Source organism: Paralichthys olivaceus, chromosome 23 (genome assembly GCF_024713975.1).
Source record: "Paralichthys olivaceus isolate ysfri-2021 chromosome 23, ASM2471397v2, whole genome shotgun sequence".
Classification (NCBI taxonomy): Eukaryota; Metazoa; Chordata; class Actinopteri; order Pleuronectiformes; family Paralichthyidae; genus Paralichthys; species Paralichthys olivaceus.
Genome location: NC_091115.1, coordinates 427,542 through 450,073, shown reverse-complemented (window position 1 = coordinate 450,073; position 22,532 = coordinate 427,542). Strand labels below are relative to the sequence as shown.

General features: G+C 45.0%; 1 protein-coding gene across 6 annotated transcripts in view; it reads left to right on the top strand.

The window, feature by feature from the left end:
• Nucleotides 1-22,532, top strand: part of pthlha (parathyroid hormone-like hormone a) — a 54,660-nt gene that overhangs the window by 7,778 nt on the left and 24,350 nt on the right. For all 6 annotated transcript variants that reach the window (XM_069519915.1, XM_069519918.1, XM_069519914.1 and 3 more), the window contains exon 3: nucleotides 1,949-2,119. The gene's annotated coding sequence lies outside the window, so the exon portion shown is untranslated. The remainder of the gene's footprint in view (nucleotides 1-1,948; nucleotides 2,120-22,532) is intronic.

The following is a 22,532-nucleotide window of genomic DNA, read 5'->3' as shown; positions in this document are numbered from 1 at the left end:
ACGTAAGATTTGTTTTTTTAACATTAAAAAAACTAAAATTCAACACGACATTAGTTAGTTTGTGGGGTTTGGGTGATTTTTATTTGACATATATATTTAAATTCAACCCACATTTTGAGTTTACTTAATATTTCAATTGTTTTAAATCACTTAAACGGCTCAAACTTCGCAGTTGTCAGTGAAAGTGAAAATACTCTGTAGATCCACGGGGTTTCTGGGCAGCGTTTTCCTGTTTTAGTTCATTTTGAATGAAGCTGCAGAGGAGGAGTCCTCTTTCTCTCTAACACCTTCACAGCCGGGATGATGAATTACTTCTGCCAACTCAGAGAGGAAGAGGAGTTGGAGGAGGAGGAGGGGGGTCCAGCATCCGTCTTGGATTTCTCCTCCAGCTCCTGTTTCATGTGAGGGGGGGCTCTGGACCTGATGGTCTGTCACCACTGTCTGCCCACACCTCTGAGTCTGCACCTCGTCGCTGACCTCCTGTAACGCTGCAGGTCAGGAGTCCAGCTGATTGATGCTGAAGAGTCAACATGGGTTCAACATGTGTTTTTAAAGCCTGATGTCTAAGTTTTCAGAAAAACCGATGTGCCAATATCCGGTATCTTAAACACAACGGCAACCAGATGTGACTCAATACAAACAAGAGGAAAAAGAAGCTGTGACTTGCTTAAGCTAATAATGTGCTAACTGTAGATAAACCTTGGTCCTGGTCACCAGCTCTGACTTGGCACCTTAGTAAAATAATTGCTTCAGCTGGCTCCTCTTACTTCTTCAGGTCTGTGACGTATGAAACCGCGACTCTCTGATTTTCACTGGACGAGTCTAAATGATTTTTGATTCCTTGACAAATCAAAGAGTAAATCTGGTCCCATGTTTGAAGGCAGACACCCACAACACGTATTACAACATGCAGGGGGAATTCTGGGCTGGGATTGGTCGGTGGGGGTGGACAGGTACGGGGGGTGTGAGATGCGTTCAGACCACACAGAGCCGTTGTGCTCGCGCTTCACGCCGTTTCCTCTTGTAAAAATGTGTTGGTGTCTGCCGGCTGCAGCTGGTGTGTGTGTGCATGTGCACACGCTGCTGTGGAAGGCGAGGCCTCAGGGCGAGCTTTAATTATCCTGTTAGCAGTAAAGAAGTTACTTTCATGTGGTACATACCTGTGTGCAGGTTTTTCTGCAGGGGGGGGGTCTTTACGACACTGCAGCTCTGGATGAATGTGAGTGTGTTGGGTAAAAACTGAGACTCTGTCTGATCACTGAAGAACACAAAGATTCTACCAGCAGACACATCGTCCTGCGTTTCTATAAACAAACAGACTTCAGAACACAACATCTGTTCAGGAGGAAGGTGAAGTTCACTTGAGACTGGAATCATCAACCAACAAAGTGTTTTCACTGTGAACCAACAGAACCGTGGTTCAGTTTGATCCAGACCCAGAACTCCTCTTCTGGTCTGAGGAATCGTTCACACCTGATGTTCAGCTTCAGACTGAACTGACGAGTCTGAAGCTCTGAAACAAACCAGGTGTGGACGAGTCCTGAGTCCGATGCTTCTTCTCTTGACGTCTGACTCCACGTCTTCATCACAGTTCATGCTGTTTCTAAAAATGACTGTGAAACCTCGACTGTAACTATTTTCATCGTCCCGTCACAGTTTTCAGCTTCTCTGTCACTGTGAAACTCGATAATTTAAGATTTGGTTTCCTGCCATAAAAACACAGTTTGTAGTTTTTATGTTTCTGCCTGTCGATCCTTTAAGTGGAGAATTATGGAGGAGAAGTAGAGGAAGACAGTGACTGACCACAGGCACACGGCCGCAGACCAAAATGACAGAGGTCATAAAAAGCCTCCGTGTCAGGAAAGAGAAGCTGCTGCTGCCAGAGCTGCCTTCAACACACACACACACACACACAGTCATTTACTCGTCTCTTCATGTGTTTTTCCAGCTTCACTTCACCGAGGTCTCCCCCACATTCACATCCACTGCAACAATAGATGCTGGTGCTCAGAGGCAGAGGAGGTCATGGAGCAGAAATATCCGCCACAGGCTAAAATCAGCTGAAAGAAGAATCTGAGGGACCTCCGGGGAGACGTCACGGGTCGAGGTGACCCTAGAGGTGAGTCAGAGGGTGAATGTCTGGGTCCAGACGATGACACATGTGAGAGTTGCTCCGTCAGCTGGTGACTGACAGCTGAGATGAAGCTGAATCTTCATTACTGTAATTGAAACGCTGTAAATGTTGATATTGTCACTTTAACCACAGTGATCAAATGTTATTAGAGCTCTTGCGGTGCCCCCCCCGACATTCTGTGCCCAAAGCAACCACCTATGTCGATGTCCCGCCCAGCTCTGAAGTCATACCCCTCCCTACGCTGCGCTCAAAGCACCATAAACAGATTTCATCACATGCACTGTGCCCGTTGAATCCACCTCTCTGTCGTCTGCTTTAATTTAATTGTTCTAAACATCATAAATAGTGAACGTGCGCCTGCAGGATGCTTCGGCCTCCCTGTCATTACGGTCTGCTCCGCGGCTCGGCCGGGAACAATGACGATGTTCAGCGAAACAAACGCTCCCCTGAACATCAAACACTTTCACCTGACAGCTCAGCAATTACCCTCAGAGGAGTTTGATTTCGGGGTGTGTCCGCTCCGCTTTGACGAGGACAGAACAGACGATTTCATGGACTCTGACGTGCAGGTATGAAGCCAGAGTGATTATGACCTGCCCAGGTTTATGTTCTCACTGGTGATGGACAGGAGAGAGCGTAGATCGTATCTCAAACTATCATCGACTGCTCTGACACATGCTGAAGGAGGTTGAGTTGTTCTTGATCTGAATCCAAGTCTGAGGTTTTTCAGCCTGAACTTTCCCATCAGAAGCTCAGATGAATTATTATGGCACATGGACAGGAAGTGGACATAGGTCTGATTTACCAGGAAATTAAGTTCAGTACAAATCCTGCAGCAGCTTCAACATCTGGTGGAAACACTGAAACTGACGGAGACACGTCCAACAACACATATGATCTCAGCGATGACATCACAATGATGCGAGTGTCTCCAGGTCATGACTCTTTGACCAAGACGAGGAGACTAGTCTGACCTGACTCAGTGTTACGGCTCTTAGCACCGAACAGACTCTAAATAAAGATGAATGACGTGTCCGAGCCAAAATATCTGTCTCCAACGCTGCCGGTGGAGTCGCCCTCAACTGGTCACTCCAGAGAATAACAGTTTCAGGCGCTTCAGCATTGGTTTTCTTTTTCGGACTTGGACTCTACGTCCATTTTGACAGTTTTACCACTGACTCAAACCAAACATCCGTCAGGTGTTGGACATTAGCTTCAGACTGTTTAAATGTATTCTGTTTTATGTTGGAGCATATTTTACATCGTGCTTGTACTTAGAACAACCTGAAATGACAGAAACCATCTTTATTCAACGTCTACTTTCCATGTCCCATCTGCTAACATGGAGGAGGAGGGGTTTATACTGCAGCCAGCCACCAGGGGGATGATTGAGACCCTCATGTGGTCCATCTATAGCATATTATTTACATCACAGTGGTTTCTTACTAAAGCCAGGAAATGGTAAATTAAATAACTCACTATCAGCCTCTTTTCTTTCCACCAAATCAAAAACTCAGTATTTCTGGATGTATCGTGTAATCGTCTTTGTCGTCTCTAAAGTTCCTGGAGGCTGCAGCCACGTTTCACACTCTTCATCTCGACTGTCAGTGCTGGAAGTTTTTACACATCTACGATTCAAAAGGCTCCAAATACTCCCCCCCCCCCCAAAAAAGGCTGCACAGATTCCAGAGTGTCCGACAGTGCAGGATAAGCAAATATACCTGGCCTCCCCGCGGCTTCAATCCTCGGGATTCACGGTGATTCAGAGAGTGTGAGGCCCCGCCGCGGGGGCAGGAAGTGGGGCTGGAGCCAATGCAGCGCTGATTTACAGGCTGATGAGTCGAGGAGCCTCCTCCAGGACTGAACGCTCTCCAGGACTGGGGAGGATTAGTTTCTTTCAGGAGGACTCGCTATAATTAGGCCTACATCTGTACTCTGGCTGCTCGGCCTGCTGGGAGGAGTAATTTACTGTGTGTGTGTGTGTGTTCTGGTGTAAATTCTTATTAAAGCTCTGATGGAGCCAACGGTGGAGGAAAAAACTGTTTTTCTACAACTACGATACATCAACTCAGAGCAGAGCTGAGAATCTGTTTTCATGGTGTTGACCAGGAGTCGTTCTGGTAACCACCAGATTCATAACTCTCCTCTTTTAAAAAGGCAATAATAGATTTAACTTGTTCACAATCAGCTGCGTCCTTTCACACCAAGTATCAACCGCCACCGTGACGACACCCGTTTGTTTGTGAGCTGCTCATCTGAGGCTTCGGTTTGACATTTTCTTCGGCGCCATCTTGGTTTTTTGAAACTAGTAGTGACCATATTTGGAGGATCGGATGATGAGTCAGCAGTTTTTCTCTGTGTGTTCGGAGCTATAGAGCTCCAAAGAGAGCGTCCCGTTCGCTCTGCCAGAGAAACTCATTCTGGACTCGAGTCTCGTCTTTGGGATCAAACGGCGACACTTTGATAATTAAATCTGATCCTGAACCAGTCTCCAGCTGAGACGGATTGTCCTGAATTACAGTTTATGAACGTGTGATTGTGTGTGTGATGCGTTTGCTCTCTGTGTGGTCTCTGACTCATCTTGTGTGAACGTTTTCTCTCAGTCTATTGTTACCATTGAAACTGGATCAGTGAATATTGAAGCTTCTTTCACTGGTCCACTGACTCTGTCTGAACAAATATAAAAGATTTTTAAGAAAAGAAAGGAAATGAGGATAATCACTTACACATTCAGCCTGATTCAGAAGCACAACAACCAATCAGCTTCTCCCTCAGAGCGACATCAGTCACCAGCTCCAGGCTTGGTTTCTAGAGGCCGAGCCAAGTGAGTAAAATAATCAATCAATCATCAATAATCAATAATCAATCTCTCCTTTGACGTCAGACAGGATGTGTATTTGCATAAATGTGATTTGATTGGCCGGTGGCTGCGTCGCTGCCTGAAACGTCGAGCTTTTCTCGCAGTGAATAGAAAAGCTCAAAAATTTACATTTTCTTTTGCAGATTTTACAAAACATTTTCAACACATTTGGTCGGAAACTCGCTGATTGTACGAAGGATGCTCGTCCAACAGAAACTAGATCAACCAATCAGCTTCCATATTGTTCTGGTCTCACACTTGGTGAGGTGCGGTTACCCATCAGCCCCTTCTCACCGATATTTACATGTCTTACAGAAGCATAATTCCACTTGTGGTCTCAGAACGTTAAATTAAAAAAGGATTCTTTTTCGTCTGTATGATTCTGATGCCGTCTACGCAGGAAAAGAAAACCGAGTTCATGGTTTTTCAGAGTGAGTGCATAATGTGAGTGTGTTGGAGCAGTGACAGGATCCAGGATTTCACTACATCATCTTCTTGGCCTGAAGTCGGTCTGATGACACTGAGGGATCGTGTGGAAACTCCCAGTGAGTTTAATGAGAGTCTAAACAATGTGTCTAAACTAACGTCTCACCGCTCCGTGTTTTCACACAAACACACTCCGACAATCACCAAACTGCAGATGCAAAGAAAATATTGATAAAGTCTCTGCTGAAGCTGCTACACTTCATCAGATGAGTCATGGTGAATTCCCCTGACCGCACTCTTCTCAGAAAAATCCAAACAGAGCCTCACTATACCTAAACGTCTGATCTCTGAAGGACGAGCGAGGCGGTTTCAACAGACCCTGAATCACTAAAGCTTTATTAACAAGCCCTATAAAAACAAAGCGAGTGCTGGGTTTGGTGCAGAAAAGGAACTCGTCCTTCAACTCAATAAAAGGATTAACAGCAGCAAAATACTGTGGTCGGAGAGGAAGAAGAATCTGAGCAATGAAATGTGAATATTTGACTCAAGAAAGAAGAAACAGACGAAGAAGAAAAGATTCACGGAAATAATGAAATAGATCTGAAGAAGATAGAGAAAGTGACAGAAACCAAAGGGATAAGATTTAAAAGAAGACAGGAAAACATTTGGAAAGACATGAAGAAGTGGAAGAGAAACAGATGAACGACAAAGAGAATTCTGAGATTCATGATTTATATTTTACAAGTTCTCCACCACGAATAAGATCTGTTATTATAAGTGGAACATTCTCAGTTGATATTATAGTTGTTGTGTGATGGTGGTTCCAGGTCTCAGAGGTCACAGTCTGTTCATTATGTTGTTTTAATAAGATCTGATGAGTCTCATCAGATCAGCAGGAAGAAGCTCAGACTCAGATCATAACTCTAACATCTGTGCAGGTCTGAACGCAGCACCGATGAAACCAGATGTGAAAAAGTCAAAGATTGACGTTTGTTCAGAGAAGAGAAGCTTCTGCTGATTTAAACTCAAGGAGAGTTTGAACCTCTCATAACTCAATCTGCACCAAATCTGATCTTTCTCATCCGGACTGACCTCCGTGGCTCCGATGTCCCAAACAACAACATTCGGCTGTTTTCGCCCTGGAGGTTTAAAATGATTCAACCAATATCGACATAAAACAACTTTGGATTTTCCCTTTACTGAAAGGATCAGAAGACAAAACCAGGTGAGAGACAGTTTCTGTCAAACTCAGATGAACATGTTCGGATAAAACCCTGAACATGAGATAATCCCACTGGAACAAAGACCTAATCCAACTTAATCCAGAACAAACCTCAGCTCCTCCTGCAACTAACTGAGGAGAAAACTTTCAAACGTTTGACATTTAAAACTTCTTTGTGTTGTGAGTTTGTTTCTGTGGAACAACAATCAGAAATTCCCCCAGTGCTGCTTCTGTCTTTGGTCAATTTGTGAAGTCGGACATCGAGCAGATGTGGAGGTCGTTCTGGAAAATGTTCCCATGATATTTATGCTTGGAAGGTTTGAGTCCTTCTGTGTCTGGAATATTTTAAAAGCGAACAAAGCCTAAAACCTTTTGAATCTGAGCCACAGCTGGAACATGGAACAGGAACACAGAGCGAAGGGAATGATGAACGATGATCTGTGGATCAATCAGTGGCTCTGATACCAGGAAAGGGATTTATACGCTCTCCTGGCACCGACGCAGAGGCAAAGGATTAGGACGTATCCTTAAATTACAAGTTATTTCACTGTGCAGATAACCTGCTTCAGAAGCTGAAGCCTCGCCTGGAGCTTCCCACTAGAACAGTTTCTAAAGATCTGCAGGGAAATACAGAAAACTAACACGTGAATGAGACAAGAGACAGAAACCTCATTCCTGCTCCTCAGAGGATGCACCCTGTAGATGTAATGGTCTTTTTTCATATCAGTGGCCAGAGCATTATGTGTTTAGGGCATCTGTCCATCCATAGACTCTGGAGGTCAAAGGTCACAGTCATTTTAAACAGAACACGAGTGTTTCTTCCTGTTGTTTTTAACGAGCTGTTGTTCTCAGAGCCTCACTTTGTATTTCAGTATGAGGTGTGGCCGTGTCTCGTTTTCTTTTACGACCACGAGGAGACTAATTGGACTTAAAATGTTTTGTCTACTTAGTGGAGAACCTGGCGATGATGACATGAGAACCCACAGGACTGAATTCCATTCAAACCCACAGAGATCCTCAGAGTCGTGAAATGTACAGTCGTCTTATTACACGTGACTTCATCCCACAAACATCAATTATTCAACATGTAAATGGTTCTTTGCACTCGACGCAGCGCTGTGGGTTTTTAAACATTAACGTTCAGCTGCAGTGATGTCACCAAAGGTCAGGACTTGGATATGGAAGACAAAGTCTGGCAGAAAAATAAATATAAATATAAATCATTGAAATAATAAAACAGAAAACCTTTTAACAGTTGATCCCAATCAAGAAATGATTTTTAAATTTCCACATATTTCAACGTTATAAAAATCTGTATATAGACATTTTGTACTTTTCATTTTGTGTCGTCAAAACTATATTTCAAAAAAAGTCACATTCACATTCTCGTAAAATGTGAACATTCTGAAATATGAAATGATTTCAGATCTTCAAATCTATTCAAGCTGAATTATGCTCCAGATCACAAAGACTCAAGATTCAGGAAGTCACAGCGATGAGTAAAAAAACTGAGTAAGTGAGGCAATAAATAAAGAAGTTAAGTAATAAAGACGGAGCGACAATGATGATAAGATTAACAAACTGTTCTTCAAACACTTTGGCGATTTCTAAATTACCACCAGTGCACGTCTTTGAGGCAGACTGTAGCTTCCATACAGGCTTTCTGTTTGAATCTGTTTTCCCTCTTGTCCCCGACGTGACCTCCGCATATGTTGCTGCACATATTGAAGTTTTTCTTTGTGTATCTGCTTTGACTCAAACTTTTATTTATTCGTGCTTTTTTTCTCGCTGACTTGATGCAGAACTTCAGTCTTGAACTCAACAAACTGTGATTTTATAAAAAAAAAAATGAAGGAAAAAACCTATAAACATACGTTTGCGGTTTGTAATCCCGTTGACCACAGAGAAGCAGGACTCACACGGTCGTGGCAGCCGTCCAGGCCCGGCCCAGCAGACCCACAGCTCTGGGAACTTGGAAGGAGTTTCCCAGCGAAGTGCGTCAGCTGGTGGGTCGGAGAGGACGCACCCTTCTGCAGCGATGGTTGCATCACGGCGGCTGTCAGACGCAACATCAAACGAGACGCCGCCTGCATCCCTGCTGAAGGCGTGGGCAGGGGCAGACGGCCCGCTCAGCGTGACACGTCCAAAATATCCACTCATACACATTCCAGCTCCGGAAATAACATGATGCTCGCCACACGGGGCTCCGGAGGCCACAAACCAAACAAAGCTCTTACGTTTCTTACGCATTGTTTGAGCCGAGAGGAAAGAGTGAAGGAGCTGAATGTTTAGACCGGAGCACATTAAAAATAGAGCCCACAGATTCCTCTGTGCTCACAGAAGCACTGAAATACTTCACTGTGCGTCAGTCACAGTGGAAGCCCTGCAGCTGCAGAGGCCCACACAGGAAAGTGTCACTACGAGACGCAGCGCTGCGCTTTCCCACCGGCCTGCACCCACTGTGGTGGCTGATGGGATACCTGGCTGCAGCCGCTCGGCAGGAGTCGAGCAGCTCGGAGAAAGACACGCAACCGCAAGGTAATGGGCATTCCTCCGAGCTGAGCACAGAGCGAGGCTTTGAACAGCTCAAACCACAACAGAACAGACCTCAGGGCCTGATCCAATCAGGCCTTCAAGGGGGTCAAATATCCCAGAATTCCCTGCAGAGATGACAGAACACCTCCTGAGCAGCTGACGATCACAGCGGTTCCCTCCAGAATTCACAGTTAAATGCAGTCACAGATCGATATGCTAATGTTTCATAGTAAAGTGGCAGAAGTTTGAGATGCGATTGGTCGATGTGTCTCCTGATGATGATGTCATCAGATTTAAAGTCCTTCCTGAGCTTCGTCTCTCCGTCTCTTCGTCTCTCGTGTTTCTCTCTGAGCTGCAGAGACACATTTATTCTGACGTCTCAGTCGGAGCTGCAGCTTCAAGCTGAACAGTCGTTAACTATCAGACCCAGCGGGGGGAGTGAGGAGGTGTAATGGGGGGGGGGGACCTCCGCGGTGCTGAACATGTCAACACGCCTGTTAAAGTCCCAGATGGCTTCACTTTGATCCAGATTTATGAACCTCACCTTCCCTGATTGTCTCACAGCCTGGAGACGGACCTGAGTCCTCCTCATCCTGGACTCTGATGCGCCCACGACGTCCTGAACAGATTTCTGTTTGTTTGTTTGAGGCCCTGTGGCGTTCACGTTCAGTCTCTCACTGCCATCAAGATTTTTCTTTTGACGGGAAAACAAAACAGAAATGACTGATTGATAAATGAGTTAGTGAGCAGGTTCAGTCGTGTCAGGATCTGAACTGGAGACCAGGATCTGTTCCATGAACGTTTGAACCACATTCATTCTAATATCCACGTTATTAACTCTGCATCAACAGATTCAACACGAGAACATCTCTTTTATGTTTGTGTGTACTTTGTAACGTCAGGGTTGTTTGTACATTCGACTTTTTTTGTCTTTTATATTTCAAAGAGGCTTTTGATTAGTTGTCGTTTCTCAGGGCGTCACCTCCACCTTCACCCTCCTGAGCAAACAAAGAAGAGAAAGAGAGACAGAGAGAGAGAGAGAGTCTCCTGCTTCGTCATTTGCCATCCCAATTTGTTCTGAGGGCACGAAGGCATGTCTTTTGGTCTTTTGGTTTGCCTCAGTGAAGCTGTTAACACATAGCAGATTTTTACATGCTGCCATTAAAAGCCACACTCTTTAAAAAGGCCCGTTTTTATTTTTAGCATGTCTCCTTAGAAAAGGGAAAAGTGGCTTTGGATTTCAAGTCGCTGCCAAAGGTCCTTTTGAAACTATGACTTTTACAGCCGAGGAGCCAGATCGTGCACTCAGAGCAGGACGGACCTCGTCTCAGGGCGTTTTCCTGCCACTTTGGTATCAGGCTGTGCGGAGATGCCCACCCACCTTCCTCTGCCACCCCCCGCCCCCAGAGCCTCCAGCTCTGCATGGCGAGACAAAGTCATTATGAGAAAATGCTTCTTAAACCTAAAGCAGACGGGTTTTTTTCATCAGCTGGCTGAGCTCCGAGGCTCCTCCACCAGATCCACCCACCGACCAGCACCCCCCCCCCCCCGTCCTCCATGCAGGATCATCATCTGACAGCCAGACTGAGATCCGGAGTCGAGGGAGCAGCGACGGTCTAATATGTGGTCAGAGGGAATGTGTGTTGGACCACAGTGCGTGAACCGACATATTCGTCTGTTTAACATCTGACACCAGAAGATAAACAGTTCAGAGCCACCGACTTCTCCTCCAGATAAATGTGTCCCCAGTGGGTCGTTCCCTCCGTCTTTGTCATACATTTAAAAACATCAAACTTCTCTGTGGTGATTTTTACTTCCCACGAAGTCGAGCTGTGGAAAAAGTGTTTCTATAATCTGCACAGATTTGAAAGTGCAACATTAATCTGCGTGTGGTCATGTACGGCGCTGTATAGATGTGGTCATGTAACGTAGTGAAAACATATGAACTAAAGAGAAAACTGTCACAGAACGTTTACTGACGCGTATTTGAGTGATTTGGAGAAATGTCTGTTGAGCTGACTCACAGCTGAAGGACTGAGATCCACTTCATACGCTGATGACATCACATTCTACTGCTGGTTTCTACTACGACAGATGGACGGAGCCTCGTCCGTGTCCGACTTGTTCTTCTAACGTCACATATGTCACTGATCCATGATCGGGCTTCAAATATTCAAATATGTTCATTCACAAACAGACAACTGCCACTGGATCACTGTGATACTGAAGGGAACAGTTTTCAGAGAGGACGCCGTCCTCAGGAAGTCACGCTGAATCTAAAAATGTGTGTTTTGTTCATATTTGACATTTGAGTTACGACTGTGAGAATGAGGTCGACCGCGGGGACTTTAAACCCTCTGATCTGATCAACTCTACATGTGTCTCTACATCAACCAAGTGACTTTTGAATCTGACCATGAAAACTAATGTCTCCACACAATAATATTAACAGCAGCGTTGCTGTTTAGTGCTGACATTAAAATATGGACCTCAGTGAATCCCACGGTGTCCGGAGACAATAGAGCGTTTATTGATGAGAAAACCATAAACATGAGTCTGTCTGTAATAATGTTCTGGGCCTGGATCGCAGCAGAGAGCACTTTGAGTGACTCATGGAAATAGCCTGAGCATGGATGGGAAAAATAACACACAACAAAGGGAGTAATTCACAATAGAAAACGGAGGGAAAAAAGAAAAATGCTGAGAAAACTCACAACAGATGGAGGCTGTAATCAATACTGCAGCCGAGCTGCACATCTGCACCGGCCTGCAGGGAATGGAAGCATCTTTCCATCCGAGCGCAGAGGAAAACCAGAGACCTGCACTTTCAGGGTGATTCTCCTCTGGGTGTTGGCGTCCGTTTCCAGGGGCGGAGCGAGACGTCGTAAACATTCTGGGCGTAGCTCAAACCTACGAGGTCCGGGGGGGGCTCTCTTCACCCAGCTACCTAGCTTTATTAAAATCATTAGAGATAACAGATCACTGCTGAGTCCCGAAAGAGGAAACGTGGTTCTGGTGTTTTTGTCTGATGTAACAGTTCGAGCAGGAATGTGATAGGAACAGAAAAACTCACACTGGAGTTCACAGAGGAAACTTCTCACTGACTTATTAACTGCCACAGATCTGCAGGTCGCTGTGGTATTAATAAGATCTGATGTAGAATGTCGTTCAGTCGAGCACAGACCAAGATGTCCAACTGTCGTCTGCAGACGTACTTCCTGTTGAGCCACATGCTTGTGTAGACGACCAGAAGCACCATGAGCGTAATCGTTCACATACTTGCTGTGTATCATGAATGTTACTGGAATATTCCATTAGAGGGCACACAGAGCTCAGACTGTTAGAACTTTCAGATCACAGTGGAAATAAAAACTATCGTACATATGCATCTTCTGAACACACCAGACACACGCATGACATGAGAGGCAGCAGTGATGTCAGTGCAGAAACCTAAATGCCTTAAACTCAGTCAAGTTGCACCAAATCAAAGTCAGTTCTCTAAACATGTCAGAGTTTATGAATTTGTCCAGATCCACCAACGTCTGCTGTTCATGTCCATCAATACAACACCTGACACACAGGTTCTCTTCTTCAGTCCCTCTGCTCCGCCCTAACACTTCAAATAAAAATGCAGCGCTGAAGACAAACTCTTTTCACGCTGCAGGAAAGAACAACAACTCGTCCAGGAACAAGCGGAGACAACAAGTGAACCACCAGGTGACACTGACCAACATCTTCTTCTGGAGGTCAAACTGAAACAAGAGCTAATCACTGGAACCTCATGAAGGTGAACACTGTGAGAACTGTAAGACTCCAGTGGAAAGTCTGGATTTACCCTTTATTGTGATGTGAGTTAAATACCTGCAGCGGGTTCTTCTACTTTGTGGCTGTTTGAACCATCAGTGCCCTCCTCTCTTCACCTAACGACTCCCACTCCGTCTCCGGTGTCGGGGAGGGACATATGGAGAAACGCTGAACAAGCTTCCTTCCTCCTCTTTCTTCCAGAGCGTTCCTTCAGCTCTTTCACTGGCCGTCCTCAAGACGTTTAAAAACAATTTACAACCACAGAGTCACAACAAGGAAATGTGTAACTGCACTTGTGTATCGATTACACGCCGCACACAGCATGGTATTACCATTATGAGAAACACAGCGCTGACACGACCTGCACTTCATTTTCTGCAAACGGCACTGACCCATACGAAGGAAACCTGCTGAACAGAAAACTGTACAACGTCGTAAAAACTTAAAACTAATGGACGTCAGCTGACTGGGATCCACAGAGTCTCTGAATATGAAGCTGTTCTGTTATATAATAACATTAAACTGACTTTATATATTTATATATATATATATACATGTATAAAGAGATGATCTGTGACTGTATATTAAGATGGATGTACAATAATGAAGCAGCCATCTTGCACTTTTAAAGTTTTTTCAGAATCTTAGCGTTCAGGGGCTGGAGCTTCTGTACCGATGTCCCGCCCATAAAAGCACAATCAAACCAATCAGGAGTCAGTCTCAGCTGTCAATCCTGACAGCCTGTTTGATTGAATGCAAGCAGCGTCTGTGGCCTGCAGACGATCGTACTGATCAGAAACACACGATGACAAACTCAACGGTCCTGCAGCTGAGCTCCTCTGAGCCTCATGTCCGTGTGTTAACAGAGAATTATCCAGATCATCTTGTGGCCGACGGAGCGAGGAGGGAAAAAGGACGGAGCATCAGTAAATCCTCTCTAAGCTCTTTTCTTCGTGGAATCAATGTTTGGAGAAAACCTGACACAGAACTTCCATTACCGTCCTGGAGGATCGAGCTCGCCAGTGAAGAAAGAAATGAGACAAATTGTTTCCTGAGTGGAAGTCAAGATTTCTCTGAGCGTCGAGGCCGGAGGCTGCGGAGTCAGAGCTGTGGATCAACCTCACCTGAGCTCAACGGCCCCCTGCTGCAGGCACGATGATGTCACCACCCGAACCCGACCTCATTCTTGATCAACCAGGAAGGAAGCCGCCATTTTTAAACCTCATCACTCACCAGGACGCTGGTGACTCAAACCTCTCCTTGGACGGACGGATGGGAGAGGAACTCTCGATCTCCACAGAGGAATCTGATGAGGAAAGCAAAGAAGGAATAATAATACAAATAAAAGTATGGAATGGTGAGGAAATAAAAGGAAGGAGAGGAAGGAATAAATGGAGAGGTTGAAGGAACGGAAATTGAAGAACGAAAAAAGGAAAGGAATAAAAAATTAAACAAAAAGAGGAAAGAAAGAAATCAAGGAAAGATAAAGACAGGAACATTTGGGAGATGGAACGAAAAAGAAGAAAAATTCGATATAAATAATCAGTAGGTGAGAGTAAAGGAAACAAGGGGAGGAGATGAATAAAGAGAGGAAACAAGGAGGAAGAAGAGAAGGAGGAAAGGAGTGAACAAAGAAGGATGGGAGGTAAACATAACACATTATTCAACTTTAAAACTTTATTCAGATACAAATCACCTGATGACAAAGACTTGTTTTATTTTCTGAAGCTGCAGAAACTCTACTTCTCCCTGAGAGAAGGATTTTTTTGCAGGATTTTCCCTGCATGCATTGCTCTCATGAGGCGTTGTGGGGATTTCTCTGTATTTGGCTCGAGAGGCCGCCTGTCAACACGCCCCGTCAACAAAGCTCTGTTTCCATAGCGACGCCCAAATAGGGGAAAAAAGAAACGCGAGCGGCCGAGGCCAAATTGCATTTTCTTCTCCTCTCAAGTCAATTGGTATGAACAAGGGAGTTAGGTTAAAGGAGTTGATACTTTAAACATGTCATTTACACTTACTGAGAAAACGCTGAGCAGATTTTTTCTCACTGGCGTCGAGCTGACACAGTTTTTTATTTCTGAGCTTTTGTCCGTCTGAATATTTCTCCTCTCATCGACTCCACAGGAACAAACCCCACAAAATAAAAAACCAACAAGTGGATCCTGTAAATGGCTCCGACACAGATGGAAACACCATCACAGTGTCCGTGGGGGTAAAAAAACACATGATGAAATAAATCTGTGTAAAAACAGAGACTCGTTCAGGTCAATGTTGATTTCTGGAGAAAAGTGTAGAGTTTAATATCAGATTTATTTATAACGCAGAGCTTCGAAATCCTCACGAAGAAAACACAGAACGAATCACATTAAAACATCAAATAATAACGTCCAACAATCAGAGTCCTGGTCACTGACTGAACGCAGGACATTACCCATGATCCTCTGCTTCCTGAACCTGCTCAGAATTCTTCATATTTTAACGTTTCCTGCTGAACATTGGAGATAAACTCTGGTTTTAAATCCATCTGAGGTCGTTTTCTCTGAGTCTGGTTTGTTTCCGGACGGATTGAAATTCTTTATTTTCTGTAGAACATGTTCTCGATTACAAACCACCTCCGGTTTCAATTAACTTCAAGCATCTGGAACGACGACTCCTGTAACGAAGACACAAGTAAAGTTTTATCACCCACATCCTCCTGCTGCTCCTCCTCTTCATCGCGTCTCTCCTCCACCTCTGAAGAAGACGAGTAGACGTATCGTTCTGAAACGCTCACAGACGAGACAGTAAAGTGGCAGCGACAGACGAGCTGAGGCCACACAGATTTCTCATTTCCCACGTTTCATTGAGCCTTTATAGATGCTTTTTATTTAAATGAGATTCAGCTCAGCCACTTCAGAACCTCGAGCAAACGAGCACATTTACAGCTTCTGTGAAATCACAGCTGGATTGAAGTGTTTTTATTTTGTAGTCGGCAGGAAACAGATTCTTTAAAAACTTCTGTCTGGTGAAGAGATTGTCTGTAGATCAGATTCAGAGTCGTCTCATTGTAGTTTCAGAGGCAAAGAATTAACAATCACAGAAACATGAACGAGGGTTTGACAGGTTCCCACAGTGGAGGTGTTTGAATTATTTGGATTTGTTATGTTATGAACTTTCTGATTAAGGCCTCGGGACTTGTTTGGTTGACGGACGGTTGGTTGGATGTCAGACCTCAGGCCCTTGATGGGATCGTCCACTTTGATTCAGATTCACAGGACGAGCTGAGGGGCTCAGACTCTTCATCACTCTTCATCAGTGACCAAGCTTTTTCTTCACTTTGTGGATTCTCATTCATGACGTCAAGAGAATTAGTTTTTCCTCAAATGTTCGACTCAAAGATGAACTGATTTGAGTGTTTAGAGGTCAAAGGTCATGGTCACGTTTTTTACTCAAGAATGAATTTTATTTCCCATAGGGCAAAGGTCGCTGTGACATCATTATGTGTCCTGACACTCGACTGGTTAGTGAAGGTGAATTATTAAGTTCTGATTCAAAGTTATTGATCTTTGGTCAAAGTTTCCTTTTTTCTGTTTGAAAGTTTCCTCGTTAAGATCAGATTAGATTAACTGTCCCTGAAGTGGAGTTTAATCGGATCATCTCAGTTAAACCTAAGGTCTGTTCAGGTCACGGCGGCTCTGAGGTGACTAACCCGTCTCGTGGCTTCAGGGTTTTTACTGGAGCTCAGTGTGATTCTGATTGTGGCGTGTTGTTTGTGTTTTATGAGACGAAGACGTCCTGCACCGAAGCAGACGTGTCGGCCACCAGACCGCCGCCTGCCAGGGGATTTTCAGACCAGAGGGAGACGCTCGACACGACTACTCCTCCTCTCTTTTTACTGTGCGGTGGAGTAACTCGATCCAAACCTCAGGAACAAGACAAGAGCTAATAAGTGGAGGCTGCACAGAAGCACCTACTGTAGGTTTACAGCTGCTGCAGCTCGTCCAGATGTTTGTGAGGTCTGGATAAATATAGACTCTGTCAGGAGCTGTGAAGTTGTTCTGTAAACATCGACCTCGCCATCATTTAAACTTTATTATAAACTCAGAGTCTAACGAGCCACTGAAACTGTTATAAACACGAGAGCAGCTACCGAACATGAAGACGTGAGAGATTTCACCTCAGTTTGTCTCAGACGGAACGTGTCCCACAGAGAGAACGAGCACTGAACCTTCAATAAACACAACATGAGAAGTTTACATTTCATCACTGATTCAAGTCAAAGTCATTGATAATGCTAACCTGTGCTAACTTGCTATCCTCGTGCTCGTTCACTGAAATGCACACAGGTGGAATCTCTCATGTTTACGTCTCTTTTCTGAAGATGGAAGCGTTGGTTGAATCTAATGTGTTTGTCTGAACTCGCTGTTAAATCTGCTGCTAATCAGGAACCACCTCCTTCAACAGAATTAAAAACATTGAAACTGTCAAACCACATTAGGAGCACTTGTACTGCATTACCTTCTATATGTCATGTGATACACATGTATGTTCCTGTGGAGACGTGTCTTCTTCTTAAGTCGTTTCTGGACGTATTGAACATTCCTCCTCCTCCTCAGTTTGAGATGTCTGAGGCCGTGAGCAGGTTTCTGTGGCTGTGGAAAAACCGGAGGCGAGGGAGGTCACGTTATTAAAAACCGACTCCACTACTGCTTATTATCTTCTGTCAGACCTGGCCTGTGTTTGTCAGGAGGTGTGGACATGGGAGTATTTACGAGCTCTGTTTTTAATAGACTGTTCCTTTTAAACTCAAACAAATGCGTCTCATTATATCCCCACTGGATTCACCGCAGCCTCAGTAACGACTGGTGGCAACTCCACCATCCACGACTGTCGCCCGTTAACATGTTTCTGAGCGAGTGTTAATCTCTCGCACTTCAGACTCGTTCCCTGACGTCTGCTGTGACGGGGCCTGAAATGGCCCCTGTGCTGTGAGTTCACCTCCTCACCTGGCCTTCATACCCAGACGTCCCATCGGAGAGGCTGGGGGGGCGAGTAAATAAGAAGTGAGCTCACGACTGGGCAGAGCGCACGATACCTCCGAGCTCCAGGGCGCAGAACCAGAGAGAGGCTGCCGGCTCGCTGCCATGTTTGGAATAAGGGAAAGAAAAATTGAAGTCGTTTTGAAGGGACAAGGTTAGAAGAATGGTTTTAGTTTATTTTCCATCATCATAACGATGGAATGTGTAAAAGCCTCTCAGTCACCTGATTGGTCAGAATGAGACGAGACGATTGGCGCTGACTTCGTCTGCAGACGAGGTTGTTTTTGTCCCATTTGAAAGTTACATTTTAAATTCATCTGTTTTATTTCTGCAACAAATCACCACAGATTTTATCTCAAAGCTCCTTTGAATCCTTTGACCTGTTCACAAATCCAGGTCACTGCTGCTTCATCCGTCCATGACAACACATGTTGGGCCTGAACACAGGTGAAGACAAACTGTGGAGCCGGTTGAGGGGACGGAGCTGAGATACCAGACATACAACCTGACTCCTCCAGGGTTTCAGCCTTTATTTTGAAGAGGAAAACTCTCAAAGGTCAAAGTAATTAGAGCGTAGATGAATGAGGCCAGTGTGGATACGGAGACAAGTTCAAACGTGGCTCTGGAGTCGGCTGCAGGGAGGCCGGGCTGCTTGGCTCGGCCTCCAATGACGTGACGCTTCTAATAAATGTCCACAGAAGAAAAGCGTTGAGTGTGCTGCTCCCGTCCTCGTGTCTCAGAGTGTGAAAGTGTCTCGGGTTGTAACTGTTCAAACGGACTGAGACGCCAGAGGAGTCAGGGGACAGTTGTCAGAATCACTGTGGACACGTAGACGTATATGTCCAAGTTAAGAGAATCAAATGTTTCCAGTATCAGACTGAACTGGTCGGTCCCAGCTCTGATGTGATGTCGCTGATCAACATTGACTGGATGTTGAGGCTGGTGTTGACAGCTGAGGTCAACGTGTCATTGGTCCTCTCCTCGGTTCATTCCTCCAGTCAGAGCTGGAACCTCCCCCTCAACTGATCAGTAATGTAAACGCTCCTGGTCCTCGCTGCCCGCCCACTCCCTGCTGTCGCCTCTTCATCAACAGAGCTGAATCATCTCATCTGGGCAGCCTGCAGCCAATCAGGAGACACGAGCCTCACTGGCTCCGCCCTTCAGGGAGATGATTCGCTCCTCGTCCAGGAACAACCCGTCACTTTTTCCTTCCAACTTAAACATAATTATTGACAGGTTGAGAGAGCGATGCACACCAGCCTCCAGCGAGCGAGCGAGCGGCTGTACAGTGGAACTCAACACACTTAATGACGCCTCCATTCAGGGTCGCACTCCACCCGCCCTGTGACCCCCCCCCCATCAGACCCAGACTATAAACAACGACCTGCGCAGGTCGACCTGCTGCCTGAGAGAACCAACAGCCTTACTGACACGTTTATTACTCATCAGCTCAGACGCCCCTGGTGGCGAGGCGCTCTGGAAACTGTGGATCACCCGCTGAGTAACTGTCACTGTTTACATACCAACGCTGGGGGGGGGCTGCTGCTGCTCGCTGCCGCCACGACCAGGATTTCATCACAGGAACATGAATATGAAAACAATCACATCATGCTGTAAATACGACCTCAGTGTGTTATGTCATATATAATACATTTAATCACATTCATATGAACATCTTGACTACCAGCTCATTTCCTCTGAATATTCATTGTCCCCAGAGGATCATCTCTGATCCCTCATCCTTCCTCCAGTGTCAAATTCATATGAAACATTAACACCATCAGAAACATCTGGACCTTCAGGGACGTTCATGATTCCCAGAGGATCAACTGTTATATCTCTGCTGATCCTCTGACTTTTCACGTAGCGCCACCTTCAGGTCAACATTTTAAATTGTCCAATCCTTTGCAGACTTAATGACGTTCCCATCAGCCTCAGTTTAGTGCTAATACAGTTTTTAAATGTCGTTTGTTTTTATACATTTTGAATTTGCACACAATTCTAAATGAATAAGTCACAATATGAAAAGATTGTTTCCCTCTTGTTCAAGGTGTGAAGTCCGTTTGAGGGGGAAGGTCCCACTGAGCTGGACGTGTTGTCTCATGATGTGGAGGCGTTTCTGTGTTTTAGTTTGTTTCAGGAAACATGATTTTCAGTCACGTCCAGTTATGAAATAATCGTGTGTTTGGCTCCGGATGATATAATTAGGAGTCGTGGAAATGCAGCGTGTGAAGTTGCCATAATACGACCACAAACAGAGCGGTGTGGTTTCCATGCAGAGTCCACGACGACGCTGAGTTTAAAGTGCCTGGTCACACATTCGTCTGCTCCTCGTCTTCTCCGGCTCCTCGTCTTCATCCTGAGATTTTTGTGTTCTCCAAGTTTCACGTCTGTCACGTGTTAGAAACCTCGACAACAAGTCCAGAAAATATCTGGAGCAACTGATTCGGACATTTGCGAGAAGCATCTCCGCTTTGTGGTTTTCGTGGTTCTGATTTTAGCTCGGCTCAAATCTTTCACTCATCTTATTCCGGTGTCATCTTCACAAGTACTGAAGTAATAAAAACATAAATAATAAGTTAATAAAACCACAACACATATCTTACATGTTTGGAGAACTCAGCAGGTGTGTTGTGTGGATTTGAATATAGAATAAATCGTGCTCATGTTTTCTTTGATTTCACTTCATCATTCGTTTTCTGACCTCATGTTCTGTATTTTGTGTTTTGTATTTTTAATTCAAGAACAAATGAACAATCTGTAAAAACAAGTGTATTTTTACTTTGGTCTCAGATCTGAGGCCTGTTCAGATGATGATTCTTCTTCAACGTCCAGAAAACAAACAGAGACGTTTTCTGTGATTGTGGTTTTTTGATGATGTCGAGTTGAGAGGGTTCAGAATCATTTAACACTCCGACCCCCCCACCGCCCTCCATGTAGCCACGCGCAGCGGTTTGTCGAGGCAGAGCTCGTTTAGTGTTTTACACACTTCTTTAAATGACTCGGAGCCTGGCCGGTTTCCGGAGAGCGACCAAACACGCCCATGGAGGCGACAGCTTCGCCCTGCGCCTGTAACCACAACACCACAACAGTGACTCACACTCAGCCCGCTAATATGGATCCTGTTCTATATGAGGGGCCATAAATGTGATTAAAAACAACACTCCACGTGTTGTACTTTCTCAATTACGGTGTAGACGAAATCTGAAGCTGACAATAAAATGTGTCTTTGGGCAGAAAGGTTTCCGTGTTGAGACGAGAGCAGTTGAACTGGGACGTGTAGTCCTGGGGAAGTCACAGTCACCTGTCCCAAGTTCACACTTCACCAAGACATGTTGCTCGGGCACCGATCACACATGAACCACATCAGATGGACAAAGATCGACCAATCAGAGCAGAGACACTGAAAAAGAAGATTCTCTATGAAGTTCTACATTTACATGCAGCCTCTTTTTCTACATGTGATCCATGAAGGTTTATTGGGGGGATTAGAGATGAAGATGATGAAGCTGATGATGAAGGAAGGGGATGTGTGTCCCATGTCTGGGTGATGACTCTGCATGTTGCTGTTTAAATCTAAAGTTAAAGTTAAAGCTGTGACTTCACACCTCAGTGTTTGTAGAATCCTGCTGCAGCTCTGAGGACTGGTGCATGAATCATTTTAAAACCTTCTATTTTTGAATTGCAGTAGTGTTTAAAATACTTCTTTTAGTGCTAAACTGTACTTTGTCTCAGTCAGGGTTTTCACGGGTGTTACTGTGTTCATTTAAATAAAGTTTTGAGTGCACGTGTCACAGCTGTCTGTGGGCCGGCGGTGTGTTTTCTTGGTTAGTGTGTAAGGTCTGAAGTGGTGAGCGGGCGGCTCTGGCCGATGCCCCGGCTTGTTTATCCACAAACGGTTCAGACAGAGATGGTTGTGTCTCGCTCTTCTCGCTGCGACCTGAATGGCCTCACTCAGCCGCCGCCGCACTCATCTCGGACCTGTCACTATGACTGATGGTCACTTTACAAATGGGGCATTTCCCCCACAAGGCCCCGCAAAGAGCGAGGAACCTCAGCCGCCTGCACCTGCACTGAAACCGTTAAAACTGAGTCCGAAAAGAAATTCACACGTTTGAATCTGTGCACGAGAAAACATTTTAACAAGTAGAACAAACAAGACTCAAGTCATTAAATTGCTGATAAAGGTGTTCCACAAGGATCAGTGTTCAGTCCTCTGCTGTTTTACTTTCTATATAAAGGTTATTTTATTTTGGTCTACAAACCAATCAGAGTCAAGTACAAGAAGACGACGCCCACTTGGTGATGACAGGACGTATGAATGTCAGACAGAATTCTTTAGTCCTTAAATTACAATGTGAAACTAAAACGAACAGATCAAATAAAACTGTGAACAAACTCTCGGCCGACAGTTTACGCTGATGTAGAAATGTGTCAGTGTGTTGGTGTGTCGCTGTGTGTGTTGGCCGAGGTGTTGTGTTCCCTCATTAAGACTCTGGACTCTTCACCGAGCCTCCTCACGCCGTCATTAAC